The following is a 22,068-nucleotide window of genomic DNA, read 5'->3' on the forward strand; positions in this document are numbered from 1 at the left end:
TGAGAAATAACATCTGCTGTATCTCATGAAAGTGCATATGTGTGAGCACACAGCACACATGCATGCACAGATTACAGTCAATAACACAGCATATTCCAGTTTGAAACCTATTTTCTCCTTAGCATATCATATTCCCCTTGACAAGAAATGCTCTTCCACAATATTAATACAATTTAAAAGGCTGCATAATATTCCAACCTAAGGACTTAATTTACTTGATTAATTGATTAATTCCCCACAAATGAATATAATAATTTCATCACTATGACTAACGTCTTTATATATGTGTTTTTGTGATTTTGCTGATTATTTTTCCATTATATTGATACGTAAGATCTCTTTTTACACTAAAAATGTCAGCCTTTCTGTTTATCTGTCAAATATTTTTCCCAGTTTGTCATATTCTTTTTAATTTTGGTTTTAATGCCTGTTTTATGGTCAACATTTTCTTTCATGATATTGTCTTCCTATCCCAATATTATATGAGATACCTGTACTTTCTTCATCATGGTTTTGTTGTTTACATTTAACACTTTATTTGAACATCATTATGATCGGTGAGATGGTAAAAAGATCTAAATTAATTTTTCCAAATAATTAAAACAAATTTAATTGCCATTTATTGAACGATACAATGCTTTCATCACAGATTTGGAAAAAAGCTTATCAGACTAGGTGTGTAAAATAGAACAAACGTGCCTTAGTTTCTTCCTCTGACAAAATGAAGACACAGCACCTCCCTCAAAAGGCTAATATAAGGGAGGAATTTTAAAGGTGTCTGACGCAGAATAAACACTTGATCAGCATTAGGTTACCACTATTGCCATGATATGTAATATTTAATTATTATTGCCCTCTCCAGCTCAACATGCTACTATTCTTTCTAGGACATTTACATGTGTATTCAGAAGTGAGTGATCTATGTTTCTTGTGTTTATGTTAACTTTGTCAGGCTTTGAATAGGGACTTGATAATTTCACTTTTTTTCTATATTATAAATGTAAAATTTATTTTACATTACATTTGCATTTCATTTACATTACAATTGAAAGAATTCCTCTCAAACTCTTATGAGCCCTGAACCTTTCTTTAAGACAAGACTTTGAAAACCATTTCAGGGTTTTCTTTGATTTGGAGTCTCTTAAAAACTTACTCTTCTTTTGGATCAGCTTTGGTAAGATTTTTGTCTAGAATGAATTATTAGGAACATGCCCGAAAGTAGACACCAGTAAGGAAGTTGTTCTAACAGTGTAGGCAGTAGATGTTGGTCCCCTCTCCTAAATTCATCTCTTTCTTAGTACTTTCAGGCTCAGTAAATGACACCTTCATCTCTATCAGAAGACTCCCTGGGAGCCCCCCTTAATTCCCTCCTTTCCTCAGTACCACCTACCACCATTCCCACATCCCGTCCCTCAGTAAGGCCAGTTGCCTCGTATCTAGATCACATCTAGAATGCATCCATTTCCATCCCCATTGATTCCACGTTAATCCAGCCACCATGAAATAGACTTTGAAATAGCTTCCTAACTGGCCTCTCTGTTTCCAGTTTGCACACAGCAGTGTGAACTTCCAAAAATATAAATCAAATCATGTCACTTCCCTGCATTAAACCTAACAGCTTTCCTGTGTTTCAAATACAAATCCAGACTCCATCCCTACAAGAGCCCAGATGACTTGGTCCAGCATTCAGCCCCCATCCACCTCACCACAGATCACTGTCCCCTTCTCTTGCTGTGTTCCAGCCTCTCTGGTTTTTATGTTCCTTGAACAAGCCAAAGCATTCCCACCTCAGAGCATTAGCACCGCCTGGAACATTCTTCTCCAGACTTTTGTGTGCCTCATACTTCTGCCATCTGGGTTTTGTTCTATGGGTACCTCCCTTGCCACTCTATCTAAAGGTATCCCCCTACCCCCAATCCACTCACGATTCTACCTTCTCTCATTTTATTTTCTTCATAGACTAACCACTGTTTGAAATTTTCTTGTTCATTGTAGCTGTTTGTTTATTGCTCTCCTACACTATAAACATGATAATGTGTTGTTTATGTATCTCTGGCAGGTGTTTGCCTTCAATAAATATGCATCGAGGGAATGTGTGAATGAATGAATGCAGTCAGGATGATAAAACAGGTGAATTTAAGAGATTGAAGAATGAGAATATTTAAAAGTTAAGATATAAAAATAACTACCAAATATGTACATTAAGCCGTACACTTAAAATTAATGCACTCTGTACTCTTTAATACATGTGTGTTATCCCTTAAAAAAAATCCATGAATATTTGTTTAAAATAGAAAGCACAAAGCTTAAATAATATGCCCAACTCAGAAGGTTCCATTTTCACATACTTTAGGACCTAACAGCCTGTGCAAATTAAACATTTATTTGAGAATAAGACTGGGGATTTTGTAAAGATTTGGGGCTCTACCGTGAGGTTGATAAACAAAATTGCTCGCTTTGTTCAAGGTAGTAAGTGGACCTCATAATGAGCTGGTAATCATCTCTGGCTTAAAAGAAAAGGGTATGCCCACAGGGCAAACTTGTTTCAGCCCAAAAAGCATTTTATCATGCCCATCTAAATTAGATAGCTTTACATTACCATGTGACATTTGTTAAATATCCAAATGAAATAGTCCCTGATGTTTAGAAAATGATACTTAGATTTATAGAGTGGTTTCTTGCATAAGACACTAATGCTGTTCATAAGACGTCTCATAAATGGATTTCATATGAGTCGTTTGGCACAGAGACACACACAATGTAGAAACGCAAATCTTTTCTGAATAAATAAGTGAATGGGGATAAAAAATAAAAAATTAGAGGTAATTAGTCAGGTTCCAAACAAACCTTTATTTTATTTACAGATCCTAATATTTGAATGAATTCAATTTTCACTTTATCATAATTGGAAGACTGCAACAATTGTCAATTAATTGTACAACAGTGATGGGCTGTGTAATTCAGTAATATTAGCTCCTAAAATGTTTGAGACATAAAAATACAGACACCCTAGTCTTTTAAGTGTACGTTAAAAAACGGGCCCCAGAGTTTCTGGAACTTTAAGCTCAGGCAAAATTAAATACCTTTCTCTGATTCCCTGCCCAATAAGAAAAACTTTATTGATTGGAAAGTGTTCTTTTCCTCCAACTTTTTTGCATTCTTTTACTCATTTACATGGCAGGCAGGTCAGTAGAACAAAAAGTGTTGGTTACTGGGGATTAGATTCCTGATTTTAGATAGACGTATGCTGTAACTATACATTTCCCAAAGAAGCTAGGCCTAGTTCAAGCATTTATATTTGTGGCTTAGAGCATAAGAATGAGGAGATTACAAGTTTAGAAATTCCCCAGCATTTGGAAGTAGTGGGCAAGGTGAGGTTCAGCCAAAGGGAGTTAAGTCACTGGGCCAGGCTACCTGTATCCTTCAAAAGCTGTGCATGTTATAATCGCTGACTCCAAGCCATCTACCTAGTCAGCCACTGCTGTTCTAAGCATCTCCTTCCCCTTCAATTCACTACCTATCATTAGGCCAAGAAAACCCCATCACCTACCAAGAATAAAAATATTTTGAAACTTTCTCCAAAAACACTGAATTCCATGATTCACCCATGTCTTCTGTCTGAGACATAGAGCAAATTTTTCACAGCATGGTGGGGGGAGGTGGTGGTACACAGATGCTTTAGGAGGTGCATGAATGAATATTTGTATTCACACCCCAATTAGTTAACCTCTCCAGAGTGTACAGTTCAGTGGCTTTTAGTATATTCAGAGTTGTACAGTCATCACGACTATACAATATTAGAATATTTTCATCACTCTAAAAGGAAGTCCTCTATTCATTAACAATCACTCCCTTGCCTACCTCCACCCAGACCCTGGTAACCATTAATCTACTTTCTGTCACTATCGGTTTGACTATTCTAGAGATTTAATGTAAATGGAATCATACAACATGTGGTCTTTCATGATTGGATTCTTTAACTTAACATAATATTTTTAAGATTCTTCCATGTTGTGGAATGTAACAGTACTTTGTTGCTGTTAATTGCTGTGTACTATTCCACTGTAGAGGTAGACCACGTTTTGTTCCTACCTTCACCAGTTCATAGACATTTGGCTTGTTTCTACTTCTTGGTTGTTTTGAATGATGCTACTATGAACTTCCACATACAAGATTTTGTTTGGACATGTTTTCATTTCACTTGACTAGGTATTTAGGAGTGGAATTGCTGGGTCACATGGTCATGCTATGTTTAACACCTTGAGGAACTGCAAAGCTGTTTTCCAAATTGGCTGCACCATTTTCCATGGCCACTGGTAGTGTATCTATTAAGTCCCTTATCAGATAGACTTTACAAATATTATCTCTCATTCTATCAGTTGTTTTTTTATTACTTTTTTTATAGTGTCCTTTGAAGCACAAAGTTTTCTGTTCTGATGAAATCCAATTTATCCCTTTTTTTCTTTTGTTGCTTGTGCTCTCAGTGTCTAAGAAACCACTGCTGAACCCAAGGTCACACAGATTTACACCTGTTTTCTTCTAAGATCTTTGTAGCTTTACCTTTTACATTTAGGTCTCTGATTTATTTTGGGTTAATATTTTTTATATAGTGTAAGGTTTAGGTCCAGTTTCATTATGATAATGATAAGAAGTTTCATTTTAAATTAGTGTATTTTAATTAAGAAATTTGACAACTAAAATAAAAACCTTAAATGAATGCTAAACTGTAAGCATCTAAGAAATGTGCCATAATTTTTTCAGGCTTCCTAGAAAAATTAATCTAGTTTCCATATTACTGAGGGAATTTATACTTAAATTTTAACTTTTATTTAATTTCAATTTACAGAGGGTTAGGATGGAATAGAGGAGTATATATACATATACAAATATGTGCCAAGTTCTGTGTGAATGCAGACTTCATTTTCAAGTAAAAGCCCTTGTGTTTTTAAGGTTAGGAAAGCTTGTATGCAAGATGGACCTCATCAGGCCCCATCTTCTTGAGTTATTAGTTATGAAATACAGAGGAATACTTTGGCTTTGATAAGGTTAAGCCTTAATGTTAAAAGTCCTTATATAAGGCTAAAATTAAAAACTACATCAGGGGGCCTCCCTGGTGGCGCAGTGGCTGGGGGTCCGCCTGCCAGTGCAGGGGACGCGGGTTCAAGTCCTGGTCCGGGAGGATCCCGCATGCCGTGGAGCAGGTGGGCCTGTGCGCCACAGCTGCTGAGCCTGCACTCTGGAGCCCGCAGGCCACAGCTGCTGGGGCCTGCATGCCTGGAGCCCGTGCTCCGCAACGGGAGAGGCCACTGCAGTGGGAGGCCCCTGCGCCACAGCGAGGAGTAGCCCCTGCTCGCCACAACTAGAGAAAGCCTACCTGCAGCAATGAGGACCCAATGTAGCCAAAAATAGATAAATAAAGTAAATAAATTTAAAAAAAAAAAAAAAAAAAAAAAAAACTACATCAGTACCTTTAACAAAGGGATTACCAAGAGAGATTTCCACTGTACTCAGTTCATTCACATCAAGTTACCTGCTGTCTGATTATCTGAAAATGTTAGAAGCCTGTACTAAGACTTTATTTTAATAATAACTTAAATTATGGGTTACTCAATCCCTGAAAACATGATTTCCATATGTTTTTCATTTGTAGAAGCTGTAAAAACAACTTTTTCATGAGGACTAGGATTACCAGGAGGGCTAATAACATGAACTAGAAGAAATTTTATTGGCCAAATACAGTTTATGGAGTTTTATTGCTGAGTGTGCAGGAAATACTGACTCTTTGATCACTTTTCCTAGTATTTCTACTGGTATTTTCAGAACATTTCCTTTACACTATTCATGTGTCTGCAAACTCTTAAGAGATACAGTCTTAAGAAAACTTTTCTACCAGCTTTGTAGCTGGTTTTAACTTCCTTAAACACAATTAGGTGGCCTTCTTCAATGCTCCAGAAGCATTTATCCCATTACACACTAAGGATCTATGTACATTTCTCCTCTACCAGATCATTAGAACCTTAAGGGCAAAGGTTATACCTCGGTAATAAACATACCCCTAGTATAGAGAATGGAAATACAAGCATAAAGTTTGTTGAATTAAAGCGGGGTGGAGGGGGGAGTACAAATGAAAGAACACCTGAAAAAAGAAGTATTTTTACAGTATTTGTAAAGCTCTCAATATTCAGTTGTACATAGGTGAATCAATTCTTGTACTAAATGTCACCTAAGTAAACATTCACAGTTTTCCTGGGATTCTGTGATATAAAGATCCAAAAAGCAATTTTGAAGAAGGCTGACCTCATCTTTGTTGTTCACTGGAGGGACAAAGTAGGGAAAGGGTGGTATATAAATGTGAGATAGTTGTGTCTCCTCAACCCAATGCCCTATACATTTCAGGTCCCATCTTCTCATAGCCTTGTTTTCCTGCACCCTGCAGCCCTCTCCTCTACCATGACCAAGTGGAATTCTAGAGCAATAGGAGGCCCATTACCCTCTGCTTACACAGAAGCATTACATGCCCTGTGTTCCCTGGGTGCATTGGGTTATCATGGACCCACTAAACCCCATAGCTCTCCTTAAAAGCTATATATGTGCCTACATGTATGTACACTTTTCTTCAAGTACTCAGGTGTTAGAGCATGATCATTGTGGAGCCCTTTCAAGGTCTTCTAAGAGTGTTAAGTTCAACAATAGCAACATTTGGGTACTGACTTCAGGGACATTAGCTGTACTCATTAAGCATCCCTATGGGTATTGTAATAACCTCACAAGGGGAAATTCAGAACATAGGCTAGTGCTGGCTCCCTTCTGTGCTAGTATGTAACCTTCAGTCAATATCATAAGATTCTCTTAACAAAGTCTAGCATTAGTAAATGCTCATCTATAGAATGAAAAGAAACGAGTAGCATAAGTTCCCATTTAAAAGAAAGCTTGATTCTTAGTTGTTTTAAAAAGCATTTTCCTCATTATATTTTTCTTGATACTACAATAATGTATTAAAAGTGCATGGTCCTTGTAAACATTTGCAAATTACATAAAGGATATTGAAGAAATAAATGCTTGTAAATTGAATATTTCTGTAATGTCAAGATAAGGAAAGTCTTTCACACATGACAGTAAGTCAGAAAATAATTTAAAAGACTGATAGGTTTGAATATAAAATTGTTTTAAATTTCTGTAGGGGGAAAATACATCATGACAAGAATTTAAGACAAATGATTTAGAAAAAATATTACAACATATATGCCAGGCAAAGGGTCAATAAAAGCAAAAGCTTCTTATAAATTAATAAGAAACACAGAAATAGCCTACCAGAATAGAGGGGTAACAGCCTGAACAAACAGTTCATACTATAAAAGACATGTGAATAGCCAATAAATAAAGAGATACCCTCACAAGTAATTTTTAAAACAAATAAAAACAGTAAAAAGATACTATTTTTCTTCCAGTAGACTGCCAAAATGAAAAAATTGCCAATAACCCATGTTTGTGACCTCATCTGCTATTTGTGGGGCTGTAAACTAGTAAAGACTCTTTAGAGAGCATCTGGCGATATGTATCACAAGTTAAACATGGATACCCTTGACCCTGCAGTTCCCTGCCTAGGAATTTATCTCAAACAGATCTTCAGTCAAGTAGATGATAACATAGAGACAAAGATGTTTGTTAAAGCATCGTTTATAATTAAAACCTGTCCAATGACGAAAGATATATTAAATAAATTGTGGTACATCTATATAATGGGAGGCAGCAGGATCAGTTAAAAAGGCAATACATACCTGTATTTATATAAACATTTCATTAATATATTAAGTGCAAGATAAAAATAAATATGTGTAGTTTGGTCCCATTTATATACAATTATTTGGATACTTGGGTATGTGTCTAAGTAGAGAAATATTTATTTTTTTCACATTTTTATTGGAGTATAATTGCTTTACAATGTTGTGTTAGTTTCTGCTGTACAACAAAGTGAATCAGCTGTATGCATACATATATCCCCATATGCCCTCCCTCTTGAGCCTCCTTCCCACCCTCCCAATCCCATCCCTCTAGGTCATCACAAAGTATTGAGTTGATCTCCCTGTGCTATGCAGCAGCTTACCACGAGCCATACATTTTACATTTGGTAGTGTACATATGTCAATGCTACTCTCTCACTCTCCCAGCTTCCCCTTCCCCCACTGTGTCCTCAAATCTGTTCTCTATGTCTGCGTCTTTATTCCTGCCATGCCACTAGGTTCGTCAGTACCATTTTTTTAGAGTCCATATATATGCATTAGCATATGGTATTTTTTTTTTTAATTTTTTTTTTTTTTGCGGTACACGGGCCTCTCACTGTTGTGGCCTCTCCTGCTGTGGAGCACAGGCTCCGGACGTGCAGGTTCAGCGGCCATGGCCCACGGCCCAGCCGCTCCGCGGCATGTGGGATCCTCCCGGACCGGGGCACAAACCCGTGTCCCCTGCATAGGCAGGCGGACTCCCAGCCACTGCGCCACCAGGGGAGCCCAGCATACGGTATTTGTTTTTCTCTTTCTTACTCCACTCTGTACGACAGACTCTAGGTCCATCCATCTCACTACAAATAACTCAATTTCGTTCCTTTTTATGGCCGAGTAATATTCCATTGTATATATGTGCCACATCTTCTTTATCCATTCATCTGTCAGTGGACATCTAGGTTGCTTCCATGTCCTGGCTATTGTAAATAGTACTGTAATGAACATTGTGGTACATGTATCTTTTTGAATTATGGTTTTCCCAGAGTGCATGCCCAGTAGTGGTATTGCTGGGTCATATGGTAGTTCTGTTTTTAATTTCTTAAGGAACCTCCATACTGTTCTCCATAGTGACTGTATCACTTTACATTCCTATCAACAGTGCAGGAGGGTTCCCTTTAGAGAAATGTTTAGAACTACGCAGTCAACTTGCCAACCAGTGGCCTCACATGATTATTTAAATTTAAATTAATTTAAATCAGATTAAATTAAATTAGATTAAAAATTAACTTCCTCAATTGCAATAGACACATATCAAGTGTTCTATAGGCACTTGTGGCTAATGGCTACCATATTGGACAGCACAGATACAGAACAATGCCATCAACACAGAAAGTTGTATTAGGCAACACTGATCTAGAAAGATGTTTTCCAACATGTTTTCAGTGGTTGCTTCTGGGTGGTAGAATTCAGAGTTAATTTTGTTTCATTATCCTTTTCTAAATTACTTGAATTTTTTATAAGTGTATGCCACATCTTCATATTCAGAAGTTATTTTCATCTGAAAAAAGAAACAACATCTTACAATGTAGATATGAGCATTGCTAATAGTTTGTTATATTTCTTTTGAGTGCTCTCTGTACTTATAGTTGCACCGAATTAACACCATGTGTACAAGTTCTTCGGGTTGCTTTTATACCTAATATTATACCATCAACATGATTTTTAAAAGCTGCATAAAATTCCATCCTATGTGCTTAAGTGATTTTTGTTTTATATGTTGCCTTAAAAATATTACTAAAATATTTAAGAGTTTTGCAAATCACTTGGATTTGGGGAAATCAAGTTCATAATGAAATTTATAGTCCTTTTGTTATAGTTACATAAACATCTAATATATCACACTTCAAAGATGCTGTTTTTGTTCTAAATCACTATTCAGAACCACCCTCCTAAAACATAATAGCCTTAGAAATCAGTGTTTTTGATGAAGTACCTTTATAATTCAATCACCCACTTCCACTATTGAATGTAACAATGCACAGAAATCTTTGTTAACATCTGTCTTCTGTGGAGACTTATCCAAAATGTATCACCTCTCCTTAAGTCCTTTAGAAGCTGTTCTTTAAATGTACATACTTCATTTGGCTTCCTGGGGCTACATTTTGATAAATATAAAGTGATTTTAATGATGTGAATCAAAGGAAAAAAAATATTTGAGGGATTAAAGAACAATGACCCAAAATCCATGTAAGAGGAGAAAGTGTAACAAATCCACTTGGCATCTTACTCTTCAGGTTGTTTTTGCTGTATTTAGAGTTCTATCCAGAATAAAACTGAAATCAGGGGCTCTGTTTCTGTAGCCATTCTCTGGTAGATAAGACTTTTGCAATTGGATTTATGATCCACAAACAGGAATAGTCTCCAAAGCACCTCAGACTTAGCGTATTAAAAACCCAACTCATTACCATACCATCTACTCCCCTTAAACCTATTCCTTCTCCAGGTGTCCCTGTGTCTCTTGGCTACACCACATCTCAGTTGTTCAGAACCTGCTAACACCTCCATCTCTTCAATCCCAGTACCCAATCTAACATCAGGTCAAGCTAATTTTGCCTCTTCCATGTCTTTCAAATCTGTCCAGCTACACCACGATGCCCCTGAGATGCTGCAAGTGCCTCCCTTCCAATCTGTCCTCTATGTTCTAGCAAATCACACCGTGTTCTTCCTCTGCTTGAACCTATTCAATGGCTTCCCTTTGTTCAAAGGCTTAGAACTCCCTAAGCAGTACAGACCATACCTCTTAGTATAGTCTGGCTCCCTACCTACCTCCCAGGTTCATTTCACGCAAACTCCCTTCCCGCTTTGAACTTTCTCTTGCTTTGAACTTTCTCTTACTTGATTGTCTTCCTCCTCCCACAAGGCATTTACATATGCTGTTTCCCCTGACTGAAGGGCTTCTTACTACTCTTCCTTCACTTGCTTAAGACTCTTCCTCATTTTTCAAATTTTAGTTCACCTAATACATCTTTAAGGAAGCCCTCCCTTATTCCATTAATTATATCATAACAAGCTCTGTCTTGTTTATTTAGAGACTCTTTGATTAATTTAATGCTTGTGTCCTAACCGGATTATAAATATCACCAGGGGGTATAGTATCTGTTTTCTTTCCCTAATGTAGCTTCATCAACCAGCACCATGCCAGGTAAACAGCAGGTACTTACAAGCATCTGTTCACGGGATGAATAAAGAACTTGTGGCAGATGCCCACAAACACTGGGAACACTCTAAATGTTCTTCCACAAAGGAGCCTTTGGAATATCTGTCAATAGCAGAGTGTCTCTAGACAACCAGACTCTCTATTGAGGAGAAAACCATGCTAGTCATTGTACTTTGGAGTGAAATGCTCTTATTACATTTCACTTTGAGTTGGACTATAATTGTATTTGAAGGTGAGAGTCCAGGACCCAGCCCTATAGGTTTAGAGCCCAGGAAGCTGGGATCTACCCAACAGAACCATTCTAGGGGAGTACCCAGAGTGAGGTCCTCTTACATGTGTCAGATAAGGCCCGAGGAGAGCAATCTGTGACAATAAAGCAATTGCGAAGCAATCTCCAGCCAGGAAGAAAACCAGAAAGAAGCTAAAATAGATAAATCGATGCCTATAGAGATTTGGGGGTGATGCTGTTCAAACAGACACATTTCCCTATTTCCCAGAAGCATAGCAGTCTCTTTTAACTTTTATAGACCACCTCTGGACACAACCAGTGATGAGCTGGAGCCAGCTCATACCAGTTCATGATAGTCAATTGTTAAATTTTTGGTAAATGTGCTACGGGTTGTTAAACACAGCCATTATTATAAATTACATAAGATGAATTTGCAACTAAATACATTATATTAAATACATAGGTAATAAATACTCAACACTCATCACTTTCTATTTATTTTGTTATATTTTATGATTATCTATGATCTTGAGGTTATTTATAGCTCTTCTGTCTGTACAGTGAAATATTATATAATAGTTTGCTACATCTGTAGCACATCTGTACATCTCTTTCCACTTCTGAATCCAGTGATGTTATTTGGGTAGTTTAAAATTGGCTATAGTGGCAGTATTTACATCATGAAAAGTGGTAAGTGCTACAATTCAGGGATATGGGGGTTTTTGTTCTTGTTGTTTGTTTGCTTGGGTTTTGGGGTTTTGTTGGGGTTTTCTCCTTTGAAAGCCTTAAACATGTACCAGCATACCATGAGAGGCAACCTATTCATGGCTCAGTGCAATCCATTTTTTGTACTTAATTGTTGAAATTAGCCAACAATGCTAGGAAATCACTAGACTGAAGTGAAACTCTGAGCGAATCTTCCAATATCTTCTACAGTATATTTCGCAAGAAGGTATCAAGTGGGAATCGTTAAAGAAAAGAAAGGAAAGTGCATGAATCCTCTTACTCCCACTTTGTAGACTACTCTGTTTCTTGAGTCCCTAAGTCAGTGTTTGCTATGAGTTAATCATAAAGCAAGTATTTGAATGAATTGGAGAACTCAAGAAGTGGAATAATTTGAATTGATCCTTGACAGTAGGATGATTTCTCTTTATATGAAACTGGGTTACATTACAGTTCATCCTAAAACAGTCCATGCCTCAAATGTTGTCTTCTTAAGATGATATAAAAACATGTAGGGCTTCCCTGGTGGCGCAGTGGTTGAGAGTCTGCCTGCCGATGCAGGGGACACGGGTTCGTGCCCCGGTCTGGGAGGATCCCACATGCCGCGGAGCGGCTGGGACCGTGAGCCATGGCCGCTGGGCCTGCGCGTCCGGAGCCTGTCCTCCGCAACGGGAGGGGCCACAGCAGTGAGAGGCCCGCGTAACGCATAAAAAAAAAAAAAAAAAAAAAAAAACATGTAGTTTGCCAGTTTCCAAAGGCTTTACAAAATCCCCCAGGGAATACTTTGGTAGGGGAGAGAAAAGATGAGTGAGTGGGAAGGAGGGAAAAGGTGACAGAGGGATAAATGATATTTGAGAACAAAGTTAAAATAAATTACTTCAAAACTGATTAGTGCAGGTCGACAAGTAAAATGCAAAGAATTGGCTAATAATGTCCTGGGAATACTTACTTGTTTTTTTGTACAATTTTTGTAAAATTTTGAGAGCTTCATAACTCATTGAATTCTTTTTACATTCCGGTTTAGAATTGTACTAGCAATCTTGGCGATACTGTAATGGCATGGAGCTATTATTAACCTGCCTGATTTTACTAACTAGACACATTCAAATAACTCTCAGGATAATTGTTTTCTCATGGAAAGTTGAGATGACAACTTTGGTCTTCATGTGTAATGTTGGATTATTCTGATGGATGGATAGCAAAGAATTTTAGAAGACATTTTCTTACTTTCAAAGAGAAGCACACACATAAAAAGGCATATTTAAGACAGGGCTTATTTAGATGCTATTTGTTATTTCTTATAAAAGTAGATATCAAACCTCCTCCAGACTTTGAATTATAAAGAGCTTTATAATACCTGTGTTTCTGAAGGAATAATACATTATTTATCTTTATTCATTATGGAATATAGTTAACTCATTTATCTAGAGTAACGGAAAATAAAAGAGATATAAATAAAACAGAGATAAATGTGAAAATCAAATAATATTTAATCTTGAAATATTTTTAGAACCTTTAGTAGACACACATTCATACCTATATTTAGACACTGCTAGATAACTTATCTATTTACTTCAAACTCCTTTAGTTACCTATAGCAAATTGACAGGAAAATTTCTTTCCTTTAAGCTCCTGTATCCCTTTTATAATTTTAATAAGAAAAAGATAAACAGCTGACAAGTTTTCACTGCTATTTTTCATGTCATACTTAAAATAAATTATTACATCAGTCACCACAAAAATATGTAAATTCTTTCTTTACACGTGACACAGTACAGTTTGCAGATTCAATTTTGATTACCACACTAATGCATTAAGGTGAGAAGACATTATTATCATCCATATTGAGTAAAAACTAAGCTGAAACTCAGAGGAAAAAGTTGCCTAATTTTCAAAGCTAGTTGAACACAGGAGCCAGAAACATAAAAGTTCTAGAAATGTCTTTTAGCACTCTTTAAATTATGCTTCCCATGAAAGAGCAAATTAAGGAAAATATAAAGGAAAAGTGTGTGTGTTTAAATATAATATAATAAATAGATACAAATGTAAATACAAATATATGTCTTGCTTGATAAGTCACAAAGTAAATAAATATATATATGTGTGTATATATATGTACATATATATATTTGTAGTAACATGTTCTGGTGTCCATAAGAAATTAAATTATTCAGTAGATGCCCCTATATTGTCTTTCATTTTCAGGCTATTGATTTATTTTTCACATACTCACAGCTTGTTATGTGCTGCCCCGAGCACTTAACATATAATTATTCATTTATTCCGGTAACAAAGAAACTGAGTCATAGAAGGATTAAGAAAACTCACGAGGTTACATTGCTTTTAATTGGCGCATCTGAAACTGAGAGTCAGATAGACAGGATACAATTTCTGCTGTCTCCCTCAAAGTGTCAGAAGTCCTTAGCATCTACGCTAAGCACATGGATTTTCCAGAAACTGCAAAGGGGGCATTGTTTGTGTTTGTCATTGCTAAGGAATTGTTGGGCCTTCTTTTTTTAATATGCTTGATTTTCACTTCTGTTCTGAGGTTTCAGAAGCCCCTTTGGTGCCCTCTAATTGTATCAAATACCATATAAGGAGGCAAATCCCACAACAAAATAGGAAAAAAAAATATCTCACCAATTAAAGGACTCATGGACCAGAGAGAACTTAGTAAATATTATCTGCATTCTTTTAACAAACAGGCCTCATTATTCTAAAACTTGGAAACAATGATAATGAAACTTACCCAGAAGCACCACGCTCCCCCTCAACCCACCCCACCCCCCAAAATGTAATGCATGTCACCCGCTCTGTGGGGAATTTTAACCAGGATGGAACATATGCGGACTAATTGCCTGCCTTGTACACACCGCTAGCCCTCAGGACATGTGGCTTTTTATGCACTGGAGTGGAAATGATGGTGTATACGAATTTTGCTGGGAGTTAGGTGGTTGCATGTGTCACAGAAGGCCTGGGGAGAGTTTGAAACATGAATGACAAGCTATCTATACTTTAAAATTTTTAAGTTTGACAAATACTGAGTCCATGAGGAGGAGGAAGCTCACTTCTTTTCCCACTGACTTTTTTTAAAAAACTGCTATATATTTCATGCACTTTGACTTTCAGTAAAGATTACTGTACAAATGATGATTGAACTTGGCTGTTTGGCTCCCATTCTTTCCTAGCAAGACAAGTGGTACCACTAGACCATATTTCTTTCCTGTTTTAATTTCACATTCGGATTATTTTGTACTTTTAGGAACTGCCTAAAATATCACTAAGGGAGATGACTTGAATGGATGCTGATTTATTTGTTTATTCTGTCATTTGAAATATTTGCACTATTTTTATATCAACTCCATCAACTTGGCTACACTTTTTAACACAATGTGATACACAGAGGGCTTAGACTTTATGATCCACTGTACCCGGTGGCAAATCTTCCTTCCCCCATTTTACACAACTGGGCAAATTACTTTACCAACCCCCAAACCTCAGAGTTCTTATTTGCAAACTGAGGGGAAGAAAAACATAGCTACCTTTCAACATTAGTTTGCAGATGAAGCAGAGCGAAAAATATAGAACAGCTAGGATGGTGCTTGACAAACGATTACTAATTAGAACTTACTGTGGCTATATTTATTATTTTTTATAGAGAACTGATCAGTTAGGAATCTAAATCTATTTGCCCTAATGAAATTCCTTCAAATGTAGATCCCATAGAATACATGAAGATTAATCAATATCAGGACCAAATTTTATTTCTTGTAGTCATTCCTTCAACAGTGTAACAGACATTTTCTGTGCACTCATATTCCACTGGCCCACCCCAGAGTTTACCTGTAGAGTTCCTACATAGTCCTGAGAATGTTTTCTGGCCGTAATGCAAGGGAGTGGGCATCCCAGGAGAGATGCTCCATCAACAAGAGATGGGAGTTGACAGGTCGGTACTCCAGTTTCCAGGATCCTTGGGGGTATGTTCACACAGTCTTAGGGTTGTGCTGGTTGGATTGAGCCTCAGTTGCCCAAAGTGGTAATCTGCTCTATATCCTACATACTGTAAACATGCTATCTATTGGCTTTCTTTCCTCCTTGTCTTACTCTGTCATTGTACTTCCTGTGATCACCTCCAAAGTAATGTATCAATACTTGCCCCCAGATCATTGACCCAGGTCTGTTTCTGAAGAAGCACCAAGCCAAGCATCCTGTTAGCTGAGCATGTGTACTGCGACCTAGGAACCTAGCTCAGATAATGCAACTTCTTAAAATAACAGCATTTGTGCAGCTCTAACAAGTATCACTTGGACATCTCTACATTCTGGGACTTACTTGTTCCCAGGAATCCAGGCAGCTTATTTTAATGCCCTTTTTAGTCTCCTTCTGAGTGTCAGCTGGCTGAACGCCTCCAGCACCCACTTCCTCTTTCTCTTCATTCTTTGAAACTAGGTAACTCTGAAACTACGTTAAAACCACACCCTGAGCTTGTTCACTGAAAGGAGGAAAACCTCAAGCAGTTAAATTTTACGTTAATCACTAGAATGCTAAATGGAGACTTTCCTTGAATTTATATCTCTCTCCTCTGTAGCCATTCCCAAGGATAAACAAAATTTTAGCTGCATGGATATGCCTATGATCAAGGGGAATATTTTTCAGGGTGATTGCATTTACATTTCTTCTAAAGTATTTTTCTTTTCTTTTAGATTTGAACAGTCTGTTAGTTTTTAGCTCAATAAACTCATGTCTGGCACCTTCAGGACACTTTATTTTGGATGGAGATGCATAGCCAGGCCAACTAAATGTTTTCTTCTCCTCCAATAGATTTTTTTACTTGTACATGGAGGCCTCCCATGAGTGCAGTGAAGACTGTGTGTACAACTTCATCACCACTCTATCCAAACAAGTATAAATAATCTTGTTATGATAATGCCTCTGTGAGATATGAAGGACTGTACTGCTCTTTTTCTTTCTAGTATTTGCCCATAGTCACTTTTCTTTGTCATAGTCAGTCTGTTCTCACTTTGCTATTTCCTCCATCTAAAGAAATAGCTGAAAACTATTCAAGCCACCCCCGTCCTCACTTACAGGAAAAAAATGGATAAACAACGTCCTCCAAGTTTTCCCTTCTGTGTAGGAAAATGTTCATGGCACCACATTTCAGAGTTAAAAATCCATGCAAGTGGAAACTTTTATCTGAAAAGGCTTGCTGGCTGTGTGAGCTGCCTAAACTATTGGTATATCCTGAAGAAGAGAATAGTATTCCTCATGACGTTCATAAAAAAGAGCAAAACTTTTGTAATGAGAGGTGTGAGAATAAGTATTGATTCCAAGGGGTTTGTTCATCTATGTTTTATTTTCCAAAAGGCAAATGTTAAATTCAAAACCTTGATGGAAAACCACCCTTGACATAAGTTTATATCTTTCTTTCACAACAGATTTAAATAAAGCATAAGCATGCTAATGTCATTTTAATCTAACAAGGAATCTATCTCCTTCATTTCTGACTGTTGTACTGAGTGTTAATAGAAAGACTTTTATATACCTGGCTCTTTATCTGAATGATGGATTAAAGTTACATCTATATAATTTTAATTCAGATCAAAAATATTGTATTAAGTGCTGGGAATAAAATTAACCTAATATGCAAATTGTTCAATAAGCCTAACATCCAGTAAAGATATATTTTATGGGAATGAAAAATGAGTGAGGTATATTTTCTGCACCAAGAACGTTTTTGGTATCAAAATGAAATCTAAGGTCTTAAAAGATTTTTTTTTACTTTGCATATATCTGACATACAAATAAAATAGCTTTTCTTTGAAAGTCATATATATTAAGGAATGAAGGTTGAAACTGGGATTTGACTCTTTTAAAAAGCATCTTTTAGCATGTGATTATCCTTTTTATTAATTTCTATTTTGTTGAATGATATGTTATAATTATAATAATGCACACCTGTGTCTCAGGTGTAGGCGGGTCTTAACTTTCTTCAGTTGCCTATTACCTAGAAATGGGAATCATTAATCTGAGCAACTTCACTTTCTTTGCAGCAGAACTGAAGAAATTTAATCACGAATCCTAATGATTAAGAGAAAATGAACTTATTTAGTCAGACAGTCTCTATTTTGTAACACTTATGGGAATGAATAGAGATGATCCTTCACTTAACATTAAAATTACACTTAAATTATAGCTGCCAGGATTCTTAGTTAGTCTGGCTAATTCCAATGGTGGAGACACATGTAGGATATTCTCTGGGGAAAGCAGGCCTGAGTGCCAGCTTAGTGAAACTACGAAATTTCAAGTTCACCTCACCTCTTTTTTTTTTTTTTCTGAGCTATACTCTTTAGTGTTCTGCAACAGAGAAATTGGACATTTTTATAGAGTTGTGGGGATAGCTTGTTTTCTTTGTAAAATTTTCAAAGAATTTATATCATTGCAGGGACCAAGAAATATGTTTGAACTTGGTAGTAACCTACGTACGTAAATCCTTTTCTGAAAACTGGTCAGGAGGTTCAATCAATGAGAAACAGAAATAAGATTCCTTAGTAGAATAGATTTTGGGAAGAGGGTGGTTTTTATGCAAGCTGTCTATAGGTTTTTTTTATTGTTACAACATATTTTGATTTTGTTTGTTTTTGAAATGCAGCCACCCATATCCCCAGACCTGAGAAACAACTCCCGAGAGACAACCATTTTTTAGACATATTTACTTTATTTTTAGTTTGTTTTTGTTTTTGTTTTGGCCATCCCACGTGGCTTGCGGGATCTTAGTTCCCAACCAGAGATTGAACCCCAGGCAGTGAAAGCACTGAGTCCTAACCACTGGACTGTCAGGGAACTCCCTAGACATGTTTACTTTAAATCCTTCCACTTACAAGTTTCTCCAAACACTGGGTGCCTTTGCTATTTATTCTTCTAGATAATTTCCCCCTTTTGCCTATTCTCTGAGGGTCTCCTTTGCTGAAAACAACTGAGGGCAACTTTTGGTACTTGAAAAGACAGATATCTTTTCCAAGTATACCCTTCACATGACAATCTGCTCAGTAATGAGGAATGAGATTTGAAGCCACCACATCAGCTTGGGATGTTGTGTTCAAAATAGAAAACAGTACAGGTAAAAAGAAAAGTGAAGTCATGTCCTAAGAGAGATTTCTAACATAACCATGTTTGGTGTTGATAAAAAATGAAATAGATGAAGAAAAGGTACAATTTTAAAGAGAAATAAAATGATTAATGATGGAAAAGAAAGTAAAATATAGTTTAAAAATTAGTATGATCCATCACCAAGAAAAGGTATTAGTAAGAAAGTTGCTTGTTATATATTTAAACGATTTCTCTGCTTGCTTTCAGAATGACATAACTTTAAAATATTGTGGTTTCTCTTGAATTTCTAAATTTTATTTCTAAAATTTCTTGCACCTCCAGTTCATGCTCAATACTTTTTAAAAATTTATTATTGATGTATAAATGTTAACTATCTCAGATGTAGATAGATATGTAACAATGAACCCTCAAATACCTACCCCTCAGATTCAGTCATCATCATCATTTTGCCAGCCTGCATTATCCTCCCTATCCCATATATATATATATATATATATATATATATATATATATATGTATGTAACCATTAAACCATTAGTGGGAAAACTTAACAGAGCTGCCACAAAGAGTTGGTCATCTTTCTCAAAACGTCCTGTTGACTGTACCTAACAGTATTGTTAGGGACAGTGTGAATCCCCGAATCCCTCTTCCAGAATTATCTTCTATTCTAGGCACCTTCCCTCGGTCCTCTGTACTTGCCCGGTGTTCCTATTTCTCAAGGAAAACTCAAATGAATCCCTGAGCCCCACACCTAGTCCCTGAAGTTCTGAGAGGTGACACTCTTTAATCCATCAAATATTAATAAGTGGGCAAAAGTATTTTTAATGGATATGTGAATTAGGCAGCAAAGTAGTATAGAAGGAAGAGAAAATACTTGAAAGAGAAAAGAGCCAGAGGGTGAGTCACATGGCTGTCAATGGAAGGAAAGAAAGGATACAAAGTATAGAGTGCATTCAATTCCAAATATTGTCCCATTAAATGTTGTAGAACCGAAGATATTGGTGGATTTTTTAATCACTGATTTAACACTAGGGATTTATAATTACAAGTTTCAGGTGGTTTCTGAAGTTTATTTTTCTCTTCTAAGTACACACAAAAAAAATTTTAAGTACTGATCAAATGTATTTTCCCTTTGAAACTTGCCTCAATGGTGATCAAAACCTGAGATGCAGTTGTTTCACAGAACAGCTGGTATCATTCTTTAATTAGCCTTCACAAAAAGTCCATTCTTTCGGAACATTCTCCTTTAATCTTTCATTAATGGTAAAATGTTAAACATTTCCCTTTTTACTATGATTGTTTATTTAATATTTTTTTACTGTGTTCCTCTCCTTTTCTAGGTCATGCAAATTGATACTTTTGTGATAGCATTTGATCTTTCAAGGAGGCCTGATGTTCTTGATAAATTCTCAGCTTGTTAGTCAAGTTGAAATTTTGATTATATTGGGCACAGCTTTGAAATGGGATTTCCTCTCATCATAACTTACCTGAAAATGTTCCTCTTCATTCGGCCGAACAGAGGAGAAAGCTTTATTAACTAAAGAGAGAATTAATGTCACCAAATCAAATAACTCAGCTGGAAACGTTTTGTTGTTTCTTTCTTGGTTTTTTCAAGTTTGCTTTTTCTTTATAAGCGTGCTGTATATAAAAACCTCAGAAGGGAGATGAGAATAACCAGCCTAAGTCATTAAGCCCTGTTGGCCCAGCATTTAGCTAAATAAATAAGAATGTAAATTTATTCCTTGCTCAGAAGCTGGCTGAAAATTTGCTAAGTGATTGATTTCATGCTAATTTTCTGCATGAAGCTCTTATCTTCTTCAAGGCCTATATGAAAGGAAAATAAATTCAGCCAAAATGGCGGAGCCCGATGTAGATTTTGTTTTGAATTCAGAAAATTTGGAAACCTCCTTTGCCCAGCAGGACTATATCTCCAAGGGATCCATACTTATGATGTCACAAAGAAGGCAACTTGCTCTGAAAAGACTGCAGAATTTCTCTATGTCCAAATCCCATTACTTTTTGAGGATAGAACTGAAATAACATATTCATGGCAGGTGCCGCCATGTGGCTCACTTTAACAGTCCTCTCTGTCAGTGTTCAGTGTGGAGAAAGTCCATGCTGCGACCCTCAGCTAGGTTTCTGCCCCAGCCCTAGGTGGCACTGTTGTGTTTTGATTCTGCCAAACCACCCTCTTCATTTCAATGTGTTCATGAATTGAGGAGAAGGATGAGATTTTGCATTTCACTATGTGATTCCTGGGATAATTTGAGGAAATAAAGGGAGAATTGTGACACATAAAAATGTGTTACTGAATGACAGTATGACAGAAAGAGCTCTTGACTTACGACCATAAGTCTTTTTTCCAGCTTTATTGAGATATAATTAACACACAATATTGTGTAAGTTTAGGTGCATAGCATGTTGATTTGTTACATTTATATATTGCAAAATGATTACCACCAGATTGTTAGCTAATGCTTCCATCACCTCACATAATTATCATTTCTTTTTTGTGGTGAGAACATTTCAGATCTACTCCCCTAGCATTTTTCCAATATATAATACAATATTATTAACTATAATCACCATGCTATACATTAGATCCCCAGAACTTATCTTATATCTGTAAATTTATACCCTCTGACCAACATCTCCCCATTTTTCCCACCCTCCAGTCCCTGGTAACCACTACTCTAATCTCTGTTACTATGAGTTCAGCTTTTTTAAAATAATGTATAAGTGATATCATGCAGTATTTGTCCTTCTCTTTCTGACTTAGTTCACTTAGCATAATACCATGAGGATCGGGACTTCCCTGGTGGCGCAGTGGTTAAGACTCCATGCTCCCAATGCAGGCGGCCCAGGTTCTATCCCTAGTCAGGGAACTATATCCTACATGCATGCCACAACTAAGGAGCACACCTGCTGCAACTAAGACCCAGCACAACCAAATAAATATATAAATATAATATAATATAAAAAAATACCATAAGGATCTGAGGATCATAAATCTTTATGCAGAAATTCTCTCTTCACAACCTTTGGGCAAGTTATTTCACCTCTCTGGGCCT

General features: G+C 36.6%; 1 protein-coding gene across 1 annotated transcript in view; it reads left to right on the plus strand.

The window, feature by feature from the left end:
• The window catches only part of PLCB1 (phospholipase C beta 1), a 699,731-nt gene that overhangs the window by 444,148 nt on the left and 233,515 nt on the right, over positions 1-22,068 (plus strand).

This window comes from Phocoena sinus, chromosome 15, assembly GCF_008692025.1.
Source record: "Phocoena sinus isolate mPhoSin1 chromosome 15, mPhoSin1.pri, whole genome shotgun sequence".
In the NCBI taxonomy this organism is placed as follows: domain Eukaryota; kingdom Metazoa; phylum Chordata; class Mammalia; order Artiodactyla; family Phocoenidae; genus Phocoena; species Phocoena sinus.